General features: G+C 39.1%; 1 pseudogene; it reads right to left on the reverse strand.

Moving 5' to 3' along the window:
• Positions 1-6000: 6000 nt before the first annotated feature.
• On the reverse strand, positions 6001-12267 carry LOC122305662 (annotated as a pseudogene).
• Positions 12268-12674: the final 407 nt, after the last annotated feature.

A 12674-nucleotide genomic window follows, 5' to 3' on the forward strand; every position in this document is an offset into this window, starting at 1 on the left:
CACTCCAAAATGGATTTTTGACCTATCAGCTGGCAGGACGATCAGATGTTTTTCAATTGTTTTCTTTAAAGCAGGTTTTTCAAAAACAGGTTTTTCAACTATATCCTCTATACGGTCAAGTTGTTGACCTATTGTATGGAGGGTCTGGTTGACGAAATTGTTTTGCTCTATGATCTTTTTTGTTTCGGCAAAAACATTTTCATTTGGACCTGAATCCGAGATTTTAAAGGGTGAAGCTCTTACTTCTTTCCCTTTGACAGAAACAAGGATGGTTTCTAAAGGAGGGTGGCAGGCTTTTACAACTTTCCTTCCTTCTTCTTTAGTAAAACTTGTTTTTAAAACATTCAAATATTTTGAATTATCTTTCTTTGAAACATAATGATTTTCAAGGAAATCGAAGAATAAGATGTGCTTGTTATCCTTGTACATCTTTTTCTTCCATTCTTTTCGAATCTTCTGTTTCTCAGAAACTGAGTAAATCCTATGATAAGTTTTTCGCTTATCATGGTTCTCTTTAGACATAAAATCAGCATGTAAATTAATCATATCAATTACAAGCAATTCAGAATCTAAATCATCCAATGCTTTATCCAAAACACAAAGACTGGGATGGATAGGAGCAACCATATCAGAAGCTGTAGGAGATGTTGATTCAGCATCATCTTCTACTTGCACTTCTTCCTTTATGGATTTACCTTTGGATTTAATATCATCTTTGGTTGAGTAGTAAGCAGAAGTAACCTGGGACTTAGTTGAAATTCCTTCCAACTTTATATCTTGGTCAGTGGGATCTTCTTTTGGCTGAAGTTCCCTGATCTAGATCGGACGATTGGGATTTTTATGATCCTTCAAGTATCTTTCAAGATTTTTATCTATCAAATCTTGGTCCGAACTAAAAGAAGACCTAGAACCAGCAAAAGAATTTCTTCTTTCTCTGATTAAAGGTTGGTCAAAAGAAATCTTTACAGTACCATCAAAATACTGTTGAATACTCTTAAGGTCTGAATTTTGAGCTGGAACTTTCACAGGGGGAAGTTCCTGCTTGAGTACCCATTCATCCGGAAGAGTTACATCTTTCCAGAAAAGCATCTTGGGTGTCGAGATGCTAGAGTTCGAGGTTAAACTATACATCAGGACAGTCTCATTTTTTGGAGACTTAATCTTAGCCTTTAGCTCAAGGCTAGTGCTTAAGACTTTATAATAGATGCGGTATACTAAGGATATCGGTCTGCTTCCTTCAACCATATTAAAACCAGAGGTTTTAACATTCAAAGTTAAAGTAGACAAAACATTTTTATCAAATAAATCAACAGTTAAATCAGGATAACAATTAAAATGAACTGGTCCGTCAACTAGGGAGGTTTGAATGATCCCTAGAACACTATTATTATAATCCAAATGTCGACCATAACGTAAACATAAAAGAACACAAGCATCAATACCTTTTCTTACTAAAGGTATAACAGCAATCTAAACAGAAGCAATATGCATGAATTTATAACCTTTTTCTTGAAAAGATTTTATTGTTTTCTTTTGAAATAGAACACAATGTTCTTGTGTTCTGGAAACAAGAAAAGTTTGTTCTATGGTTTTAACATGAAACAAGCTTTTCATTTTTGATTGAATCCAGGTGCGGTGATAAAGAGAATCAATTTTGATCTTTGGCATATGCCATTGATCAGAACTATTTGAATCATTTTCTGAAATCTCACAATCTTCTTCGTTAATAATATCAGGAGGCATACCTGACTGGGAACTAGCAGATAAGCTAGATCTATACATCTTGCTCACATTGGTAATTACTGAAACAAAACTCTTGGGTACATCCTAAATCTAGGTCTTTTCGTTTTCCTAGTTGCAGGACTCACACATACTGGAGGGCCACAAGACCAAAGCACAACCTCTATATCCCTTCAACGTCCTTCACACGCCTACCCGGCTCACACGGACCACAAGGAACTCCGGAGGTATCTCGTAGGGTCTATTCGACTGCGGTGGTGTACAACAAGAAAGAGAGAAAATAATTAGAAACAGAATGAACTTAGAGTGTTTCCAGAAATTATCAAGATAAGGAAGAGATAAAGATATAACAAAACTGTTAGAATCCAGAACCAGAAGATGGCTCTGATACCATAACTGACCAAATATATATATAAGTCAACTATCAAAGAAACAGCTACATGGGGTGGGTATGTATGAGGAAGAAGGAAGAATATGTTGCATCTTTGATCTCCAGTCATTCCATTCCCAATCTTCCTTCCCTTTTGAAACACGAATTTCAGGTTTGTTGGCGGTGCCGAATGTTTGTTTTTAATGGGATCGTTGACTCCTAACATATCAGGACACCTTAATTAATGATTAAAATTTAAAACAACCAGTGTTTGACTTGGAGTTTTATCAAATGATTTTTTATCTTTTATTTTTTATTTTTATTTTTATGTTTTTTGATTTTATTCTTCAAAAACGAATCAAGTCAACTAGTTTTTAAAGGAAACTTATTTGCATGCCATTACTCTTCTATTTAATTTAATTTTGTTTCCTATCAGTTGACTTTATCTGAAAAGGTCCAAATCAATTGTTTTAATAACGTATTGCTTCCTAGTAATTTAATTTTTCTATCTTACGAGAATTATCATCTTCAACCATACTAATTCGTTTACAATGGTTATATCAATTACCAGTGTAACTAAAGATGACAAATTCAAAACAAAGAAGAACGTCGAGCTTTTTCTCTTCTCTTTTCTTTTCTATTTATCATCTTAATTCATCAAAATTTTCTCAAGAAAAACATTGATACGCACGTGTAAGATCGTAGAACCCATGATGATCTATTCAATTCGTTTGGAGCAAAAGTTACGAAGGAAATCTAAATGCAGATATATAATTGTGATAAAAGAGATACACATTGCTGTAGTTTGCATGGATGTAGGAGACACCCAACAAAATACAAGATTTTTCTATAGCACCGCCCCAATACGTGTCGGGATCTTACAAATCCCATCATGTGGGAATGGGATTTTCTCATGTTCTAATGATCTTAATTACCCATATCCATGCCCATCCTCCTCCTCTTCTTCTTCTTTCATTTAATTTTTTGTTTTTGTACGTAGTGGTACCTCTGGCAGTGTTGGTTTTCCGTTCCAATAACTGGTGATGCCGTACATCTGGATCTCAATTATGACAGCTTAGACTGTCGGTCCAAATATTTGTTCAGCACTACAGTAATCAAAGCTAAGCATTTGATGATCTGTACTATTCGCATGTACCCCCCAAATTTTGGTAATTATTGATTAAATTGTAAGTGCGTCTATATATTTATAATATAATTAAAGAATTATAGTACTTTGTAGTCCTAGGCTCCCCAAACAGGCAATTTTATCAAAAAAGTATTAATGTTGTATATGGTTATTAAATGCGTAAGTATCGTATATTTATTTTAAAAAAAATAAAATTTATTATTAAAAAATTAATTTTTTTATATAAATTTCTTATTTATTTATTTTTAAATAATTATATAATGTTTGTACATTTACAATTATAACTATATATCATTTCTCTTAAAAAAAAAAAAAAAGAAATACAATTAATCAGTACTTGATGAATTATCTTACGTGTAAGTTTCACGTTTATAATTTCAAAAGAAACCTAGCTACTACTCCTTTTCTAATTTTGAAAGCTCCAACGCTGACCGGAGAAGATCTCAATCTCAAAAATGAGGGCTCGAGGTTGTTGCATTGCGCAAAGATTAATATCTTGAAAAAAAAAAAAAAAGATTGGATGCTGCAAATCTGATACAAGCGATAGATATTCTCCGTACTCGGCGTTGGCTACGAATGTCAAATAGGGACGCGTTTCCAGATGTTGGATACGAATCACTTGAGAATTGAGATCGAGCAAGCAGAATCCCGCACAACAGTGAAGATCATTGCCAACTTGTCAATTTTCTATGGCAAAAAAATCTGATTTTTTCCAGCGAATTAATTGTGTTTGTTTTATGGGAAATTCATTAATTATTACTGATCGAGCTTAATTACTTACTACTCGTAGATCCTCCCACGCAGAATCCAAGAACATGCCCGGTTTAGAGCCACCAAATCCTCATAATGATTACAGAAGAATGGTAGGTAAATCATTTTCTCGGGAAAAAAAAAGCTTACTAGTCTTTATTTATAGATAGAAAATGCTAGGGATCCCACCATACGATCCCCTTTTTCCTTTCCGTTTGAAGTGGGTTCTCCACATTGGCATTCTTTATTTATTTATTTTTCTCCACGTTGTTGGCTAAAACATGTTTTGAAGTTTTCATCCATATTTTCTTGGACGATTTGACGTAACCTCACAGTACTTACTTTTGATCTCTCTCACACTCCTTATTCACTTCCCCTGTTTCTTTTTCTACCAAAATCGAAAGATCACCCATCACCATCAACGCGCAACACCGAAGTTCCAACCTCCCAAACACACGAAAATAGGCACTATCTGCATGAGTCAACCTCTTTTGCAACCACAATAGAGCACTTCATCACATATCAACCCCTCACTCAATTTCCACGATCCTCCCATGGTCATCCTCTCCGAGTGTCTCCTCCACGTTGCTTGCTGTTGCCGCTGTTTCTCGGTGTTGTCAAACTCTGCACATCCCAAACTTAGCCACCACGACATCAATGTACAACTCAACTAAAAGAGTGCGGTAGCTTACCCAGGGAAAGAACCAAAACCAGAGACGCCGTGGGAAAAGAGACACAACGAGTTGGGTGGTGCGGCAAAGCTACCGCCAATCTGGGTAGTTGATTAAAAGAGAGAGTGTGTGTGTGTGATGAGAGAGAGAGAGAGAGAGAGAGAGAGAGAGAGAGAGAGAGAGAGAGAGAGAGAGAGAGAGAGAGAGAGACGGAGCAAACAGAGAGACACGGAGTGAGAGGAACCAAGAGAAACTTACGGCTTTGAGGGTGGCGTGCGACAGCGAGCTGGAAAACACTAAGACAGACAGATGCTGGCATGGCATTGAGTGAAATAGACGCGGTGGAGATGATGTGAAGATGCGGTGGCGTCTCTAGACCCCTGATGTAAAGCAAGTTGAGAGCACAACCGTGCTCTGTTTTTCTCGCCTAAAAACAAGGCTGCAACTTGGCTTATGATGCAACACGAGAGAGTTGGGCTGTTCGGCTAGATCACATGGTAACTGAGCCGAAGGGTGATACAGTGGGGGTGTAGCTGGTTGGGTAGTGGTCACGGTGGCAGCACAGTGGTACTGAGGTTTTGCTTTGGCTGGGCAGTGGGCTAGCGGATTTCACCATGCATGAGGGAACTCGGCAGTGTTGGGTGGTTTCCATTCAGTTGCTGCTGCGAGATGGAGGCTAGATTAGTTGGAGATGAGTACGAAGATGGAGAGGAGGGGAAACAAGACAAACTCGGAGGCTGGGTTGGAGATGAGTTCGGGGGGAGACGAGACGAACTCGAAGGCTGGGAATGGACGAAATTGATGGAGATGAGGAAATGTGTTTTAGCCAACTTGGAGAAAAAAAAATGACAAGGATCCACGTCAAACAGAAAGAGAAAACGAGATTCCACGGCGGGATAGCTAGCATTACTTTTTATAGATTATAATTAGTCACAACTGAATGTAAATCTTCATCAAATTGAGCTACATTTATTTCCAACTGAAGTATTTGAGTTTTGAACTCCCCTACCTTTTTTTACTTTGTGGGACTAAGCGTACTAGTATACAGTTAATTAAATATAACTACTCTCAGATATTCTTAAATTATTTTATTATTATTAATAAATTATTTATAAACTATTTATTATTTTTTTATATTATTTAAAAATTATTTTACTACTATTTAAAGGTATGATTGACTGAATCTAAAATTGACGCGTGAATACAAATTATGCTATTTAGGAAACATTTCACAAAACTTTTGGCATGTCTCAAATATACAATCTTCAACAACAAATAACAAATAGAATTGTGTATAGACCTGATAAAAATGAAAATAAAAATTACACCCCAACACCGGCCTCCGGGACTCCCCTAACAGGATCCCGTGATTGAGAAGGGAAAACCACATTATCGTAGAGAAGAACTGCAACTGCTGCACCAATCAATGGTCCAACCCAGTAAACAGCTTGGTTCTTGAAACTTCCTGCAGTGACGGCAGATCCAAATGCGCAAGCTGGGTTCATAGATCCACCAGAAAAAGGCCCTGCTATCAACACACCAACTCCAGCTATAAACCCAATTGCTAGGGGTCCAATATTGGGGCCTCCCAACGTGGCACCACGCCTGCTATCCCCAGCAGCATAGACAGTGTACACTAAGGCAAATGTTAGGATACCTTACAGCAGCGACGCTCCAAACCCGGTCATTTCTTCTGCAATCGTGTAGGTTGGAACATGCTGCAAAACTCAACAATATTGCCAATAACCAAACACTCGTTAACCGCTCTAGATGTTTAAATATTAAATGAAGAGTACTGGGAATGTGGAAAGTGGTTATATATAATATTACCTGTCCAACTACGGTCAGCTTCAAAAGGAGGCTAGCCATGACAGCGGCCAGCATCTGAGAAACCCAGTAAAACAGGGCGGTCGGGACACTAATGTGGCCTCCTACCGTCATTCCAAAGGTGACGGCCGGATTCACGTGCCCGCCTGAGATTTTCGATGCGATATACACAGCAGACGACAATGCAAAGGCATTGGCGATGGCTACCGCAACCAGACTCGATGGGTCCGAGGTAGCATCGGGCATCAATTTCCCTGCAACATTATAAACATCCCACGATCAGGAGGAAAATAAAATATTCAGTCCAATTCAGTAACAGATACCCGAAAGAAAAAGAAACACGAAGGTAAAAAAATTGTAACATGGTAATATCCTCTTTCATTTTATATGTTAATTAATAACAACATGCAGCATTGCAGCCAGCCACTGAAAACACATTCACACTATGTTGGTTGTGGAATTGATAAAGTAGAAAAGCAGAAAGATAAAAGATGCTAAGGAGTTTTCTGTATATTGATGAAAAACTTGATGCGTACAGTGTGATGACTAACTCTATATATAGTAAGTACAGTAGTGTAAAAGAATGAAGCAGAGAGAAAAAAAAATAAAGAATCTTTCTAACAAACTTTGTAGAAGATGCTAATGGAATGCTAGTAATTTTATTTCTAGAAGCATCTTGTGATTGGCTGATTATTTGGATGACTCGTGGCATCTTGCTGTGATGAGGTAGCTGGCACGGTGTGCTGCTGTGATGACTGTATTGCTTGATTTAATATCCCCCCGCAAGATGGAGAGTGGAGATCAGTAACTCCCATCTTGAGCAACAATGAGTAGAACATGGGGGAATGGAGGGCCTTAGTTAAGAGGTCTGCAAGCTGCTGCTGTGAGGGTGTGTAGGCAGTGGAAAGAACCCCTTCTTGAATTTTGTCCCGAATTAGATGGCAGTCTAATTCAATGTGTTTGGTTCTTTCGTGGAAGACGGGATTTGAGGCAATGTATAAAGCTGATTTGCTATCACAATAGAGAGTGGCTGGTTGAGGATGAGGAACCTGAAGATCAGTGAGGAGATATTTGATCCATACGATTTCACATGAAGCAGATGCCATGGAGCGATATTCTGCTTCAGCAGAACTTCGTGATATGGTTGTCTGTTTCTTGCATTTCCAGGAGACAAGAGATTGGCCAAGGAAGACACAGTAGCCTGTTGTTGAACGCCTGGTGTCTGGACATGATGCCCAATCAGAATCGCAGTAAACAGTCAAGTGACATGAGGATGAAGATGAGAAGAACAAGCCCTGTCCTGGAGATTTCTTGAGGTATCTCAGCACTTTATAAGCAGCGTTTAGATGAGGAACCCATGGTGATGACATGTATTGACTCAAGATATTAACTGAGTAGGAGAGGTCAGGCCGTGTAATAGTAAGGTAGAGAAGTCTTCCAACCATGCGTCTGTATTCACTAGGATCATCCAATAATTGACCTTCATCTTTGCACAATTTAATATTTGGATCCATTGGGATTAAACTTGGTTTACAACCAAGCAAACCAGCATCATGTAATATATCTAATGTATATTTCCTTTGACAGATTTGTATACCAGTAGAATTTCGGGCAACCTCTAAGCCCAAAAAATATTTTAGATAACCAAGATCCTTGATTCTGAATTTGGTGGCTAAAAAAGCTTTTAAGGCAGAAACAACCTTGATATCATTAGAAGCTACAATGATATCATCAACGTAGACAAGTAATGCAATGAATGAAGGACCATTGCCTTTGGTAAAAAGAGTGTAGTGAGCCCGAGATTGAATGAAACCAAATTGAAGTAAAGATGAGGAAAATTTGGCATACCATTGCCGAGAGGCCTGCTTGAGGCCATACAAACTTTTCTTTAACTTGCACACTTTATTTGGGTTGGAAAGGGAGTAGCCAGGAGGCATCTTCATGTAGACTTCTTCATTTAATTCTCCATGTAAGAAAGCGTTATTTACATCAAATTGATGCAAACTCCAGCCTTTAACAGCAGCAATGGCCAATAGAGACTTGACTGTGACAAGTTTGGCAACCGATGAAAAGGTTTCATTATAATCAAGTCCTTCTTCTTGGGTATACCCTTTAGCAACCAGGCGTGCCTTGTGTCTTTCTATAGAGCCATCTGAGTTGTATTTGAGGCGATAAACCCATTTGGAACCAATTGCTTTCTTTCCAATAGGCAGATCAACAACATCCCAAGTATGATTCAATTGTAAAGCATCAATCTCAGCATCCATGGCTTTGCGCCATTCTAAAGATTTGACAGCTTGGAAATAAGTGGTAGGTTCAGAATTTTGAAGAATGGTAGCAGCAAAGGCAGCATATTTTGGAGAAAAATTTGTGTTAGATAAATAAGAAGACAAAGGGTAGAGAGAAGCATTACCTTTTACCTTGGAGGTTGGTTGTGAAGAGGGAGTCACAATGACCTGTTGACAAGAATAATCTTGCAAGTAGGAAGGAGGTTTCTTTGGTCGAGTGGATCTTCTTGGGGCAGGAGGAATGTTAGGAGTAGGAATTTGAGGGGTGGGGGATTGTGGGGTAGACTGAGTGTTAGGGAAATGAGGCTGGGAGGTAAAAATAGAAGTGTGAGGTGGGGGGGAGTATGTGTAGGTAAGGGACTGATTGGGCCAAGAAGAGGAAAGCATGGTGTAGAAAGTGAGGTGCTGCTGTGATTATTGGACATGGAGGAGGAATTGTAAGGGAAAATGTGCTCATAGAAGATGACATCACGGGAATGAAAGATGGAATTGGTGTCGAGATCTAGTAACTTGTATCCCTTGATGCCAAAAGGATAGCCAAGTAAAATGCATTTTCTGGCACGGGAATCAAATTTGTGGCGGTTTTGTTTGATGGTTGATGCATAACATAGACATCCAAAGGTCTTCAAATGATTATATGTTGGTTTCTGTTGGAAAAGTAAGTGATATGGAGTGCTGTTTTGTAGATTTGGGGAGGGGGTACGGTTGATAAGGTATGTAGCAGTTAAGACAAGATCATTCCAAAAGGAAAGTGAAATGTTAGATTGAAATTGTAGTGCTCGGGCAACATTAAGAATGTGTTGGTGTTTGCATTCAACAACACCATTTTGTTGGGGACTCTCAACACAGCTTCTTTGATGAATTATTCCTTGTTTTGAATAAAAATCTGTCATTGCAAATTCAGCTCCATTGTCTGAGCGAATGATTTTTATTTTAGACTGAAATTGGGTCTCAATGAGAGAACAAAAAGATTGAATGAGAGGTCTGGTTTGAGACTTATTTTTCATTAAATATAACCAAGTGCATCTTGTGTAGTCATCTACAATGGTTAGAAAAAATCTAGAGCCATCATAGGCTATTTGAGAGCAAGGCCCCCATATGTCACAATGTATGAGATCAAAAGGTTTCGATGAACGATGTTCACTTGATTGAAATGGTAGGCGGTGATGCTTAGAAAAATGACAGATAGTACACGGTGTGTTGTCATTGATAGCAGCAAAATTAGGCAAGTCTTTTTGTAATAAGGAAAGTCAGGAATTAGATAGATGACCCATTCGATAATGCCAGAGATGTTGGTCATTATGATGGGTAATAACAGAGTTGGAAAATGAAAGTTGAGTACATGGTAAAGCAGAAAAAAAAGTGGAGAAGGCAGTAGGTGAAACTGTTGTCAACTTGAGGTGGTATAGGCCATTGTGAATCTCACCCTTCCCAATCGTGCTCCAAGAGAAAAGGTCCTGTAAAAAACACTCATTAGTGAAGAAGAGTAGACAGCAGGATATATCTTGTGTTAATTTTCTGGCTGAGATCAAATTAAAATTAAATGTAGGGATACATAGAACATCATGAAGGATGAGTTTGTCACTAAGATGGACAGTGCCTTTGTGAGTGACTCGTGCAAGATGAGCATTTGGAAATTTGACATTAAGAGACACGTGAGTGGGGGGACTGGTGTATAGGGAGGGGCAACAAATCATATGATTTGTTGCTCCTGTGTCGATTATCCAAGAGAGAGTAGTGTTTGGTGGAGAAGGGGATTGAAAAGCTGAGAAACAGAAATTCATACCAGTCATTGTGGAAGCCGAGGGGTAGGGGGGTGTGGAATCAAGTTGAACCTGATTAACAGAAGGTTGTGTAGGTGGTGATTGCAGCAAAGTCAAAAGATGTTGATATTGTGCTTTGGTGAGAACTGCTTGGGATTCCTCATTGATCTGTTCTTGGTTGGATGAGCTGACTTGGTTAGCAAATGAGTCTGGTGCTTTTCCTCGAGTGTATAGTTTATGGTTAGGTGGATAGCCATGCAATTTAAAACAACGTGCAGCAGTGTGACCAACTAAATTGCAGTGAGTACATATTGGTTTCTCAAGATTTGGGTTGGCCTTAAAACATTTTTCAAGGGAATGGCCAGGAATTTTACAATGGCTACAAAAGTATTTTTCACGCCTTGAAGATCCAAATGGTTTGGAGTTGTCTCGGTGAGAGAAGGAAGTAGATTTTGCTGCTAAAGCAAGGGTATCATGGAAATTGGGAGAGTTGGAAATTTGCTTGCGTTTTTCTTCTTGTTGAACCAGGGCATACACTTCACTTAGGCTTGGAATGGGTTTAATCAAAATGATTTGAGCTTTGATATTGGTAAATGAATCATGAAGTCCCATGAGAAACTTCATGGTCCAGTCACGTTGCTGGTTTTCAAGGACATGTTTCATGGCACCACAGGTGCAGGATGGAATGAATTCAAAGTTGAGAAGTTCATCAAGAAGCCCTTTCAATTTGGAGAAATATAGACTGACAGAATCATCTCCTTGAACAATGGAGTTAATGGACTGCTTGAGCTCATAAATTCGAGGACCATTATTTTGTGCAAATCGTTGTTCCAACTCAAGCCATAGGTCATGAGCGGTATCAACATACACTACACTGTTTTTGATTTCCAAAGACATTGCGTTTTGAAGCCAAGTTATCACCATGTCATTACATTCAAGCCATGGTTCTAACAAGGGATCATTAGGAATATGAGGTTCCCGTAAGGTGCCATCAATAAAACCCAACTTCTTTTTTATTCTTAAGGAGCGACGAACTGTGCGTGCCCATGAGTGATAATTATCTGCTGTGAGAAGATGATTGGTGAGAAGGGTTGCAGGGCCATCATTAGGATTAAGAAAGTATGGGCTAGAGGGATCTTTAGGATTTTTGTTGGTTGGGGGAGGAGGAGGAGGAGGAGGTGGCGGTGGGTTATTGTCGTCTAAAGCCATTATGGCTCTGGTACCATGTTGGTTGTGGAATTGATAAAGTAGAAAAGCAGAAAGATAAAAGATGCTAAGGAGTTTTTTGTATATTGATGAAAAACTTGCTGCGTACAGTGTGATGACTAGCTCTATATATAGTAAGTACAGTAGTGTAAAAGAATGAAGCAGAGAGAAAAAAAATAAAGAATCTTTCTAACAAACTTTGCAGAAGATGCTAACGGAATGCTAGTAATTTTATTTCTAGAAGCATCTTGTGATTGGCTGATTATTTGGATGACTCGTGGCATCTTGCTGTGATGAGGTAGCTGGCACGGTGTGCTGCTGTGATGACTGTATTGCTTGATTTAATACACTAGAAGACCATAAATGTTATCGTACTCGATGACATGGCAGATCCCAAAACCGCTAAAACAAAGAAGAATGTGGAGATGAACTCTGCAAGATATGATTGGAGCGCATTAGGAGTGACAGATTGTTGGAAACGAGCGGCTAGCATAGTTGGACCCATCTCACTGCCAGCAAGCATGCATGGAAACAGGAGGAGAAAACGGTTCCAGTGTGAGAAATTAGGATTAGCGCATGCATATAAATATTGTACGTAATCTCCTGAATTGTTAAGAAAATGGGAGTTGTGGGCTCTGGATTGAACCACCCTCAACCCACCACAAGGCAGGTGTCGTGTCGGGGTGTGCATGGTCGGGAAGGTTTTTGAGTGGTGCGGTTTATACAGTCGTATTCCCTTGAGAAGTTGCCCAAAGAAATACCCTCGTCCAAAGTGTTTAGCCCGGCCCAAAAGTCACATTCTAGTCTTTCCAAACGGGCTAGTTTCTAATGGGGAGCGCCCGCGTGGGCCAAATACTATCGTTACCATATTGAGTGGATGTTATCACCAGGAAGTGAACATCACCCCCTACA

Source organism: Carya illinoinensis, chromosome 3, assembly GCF_018687715.1.
Source record: "Carya illinoinensis cultivar Pawnee chromosome 3, C.illinoinensisPawnee_v1, whole genome shotgun sequence".
NCBI lineage: Eukaryota > Viridiplantae > Streptophyta > Magnoliopsida > Fagales > Juglandaceae > Carya > Carya illinoinensis.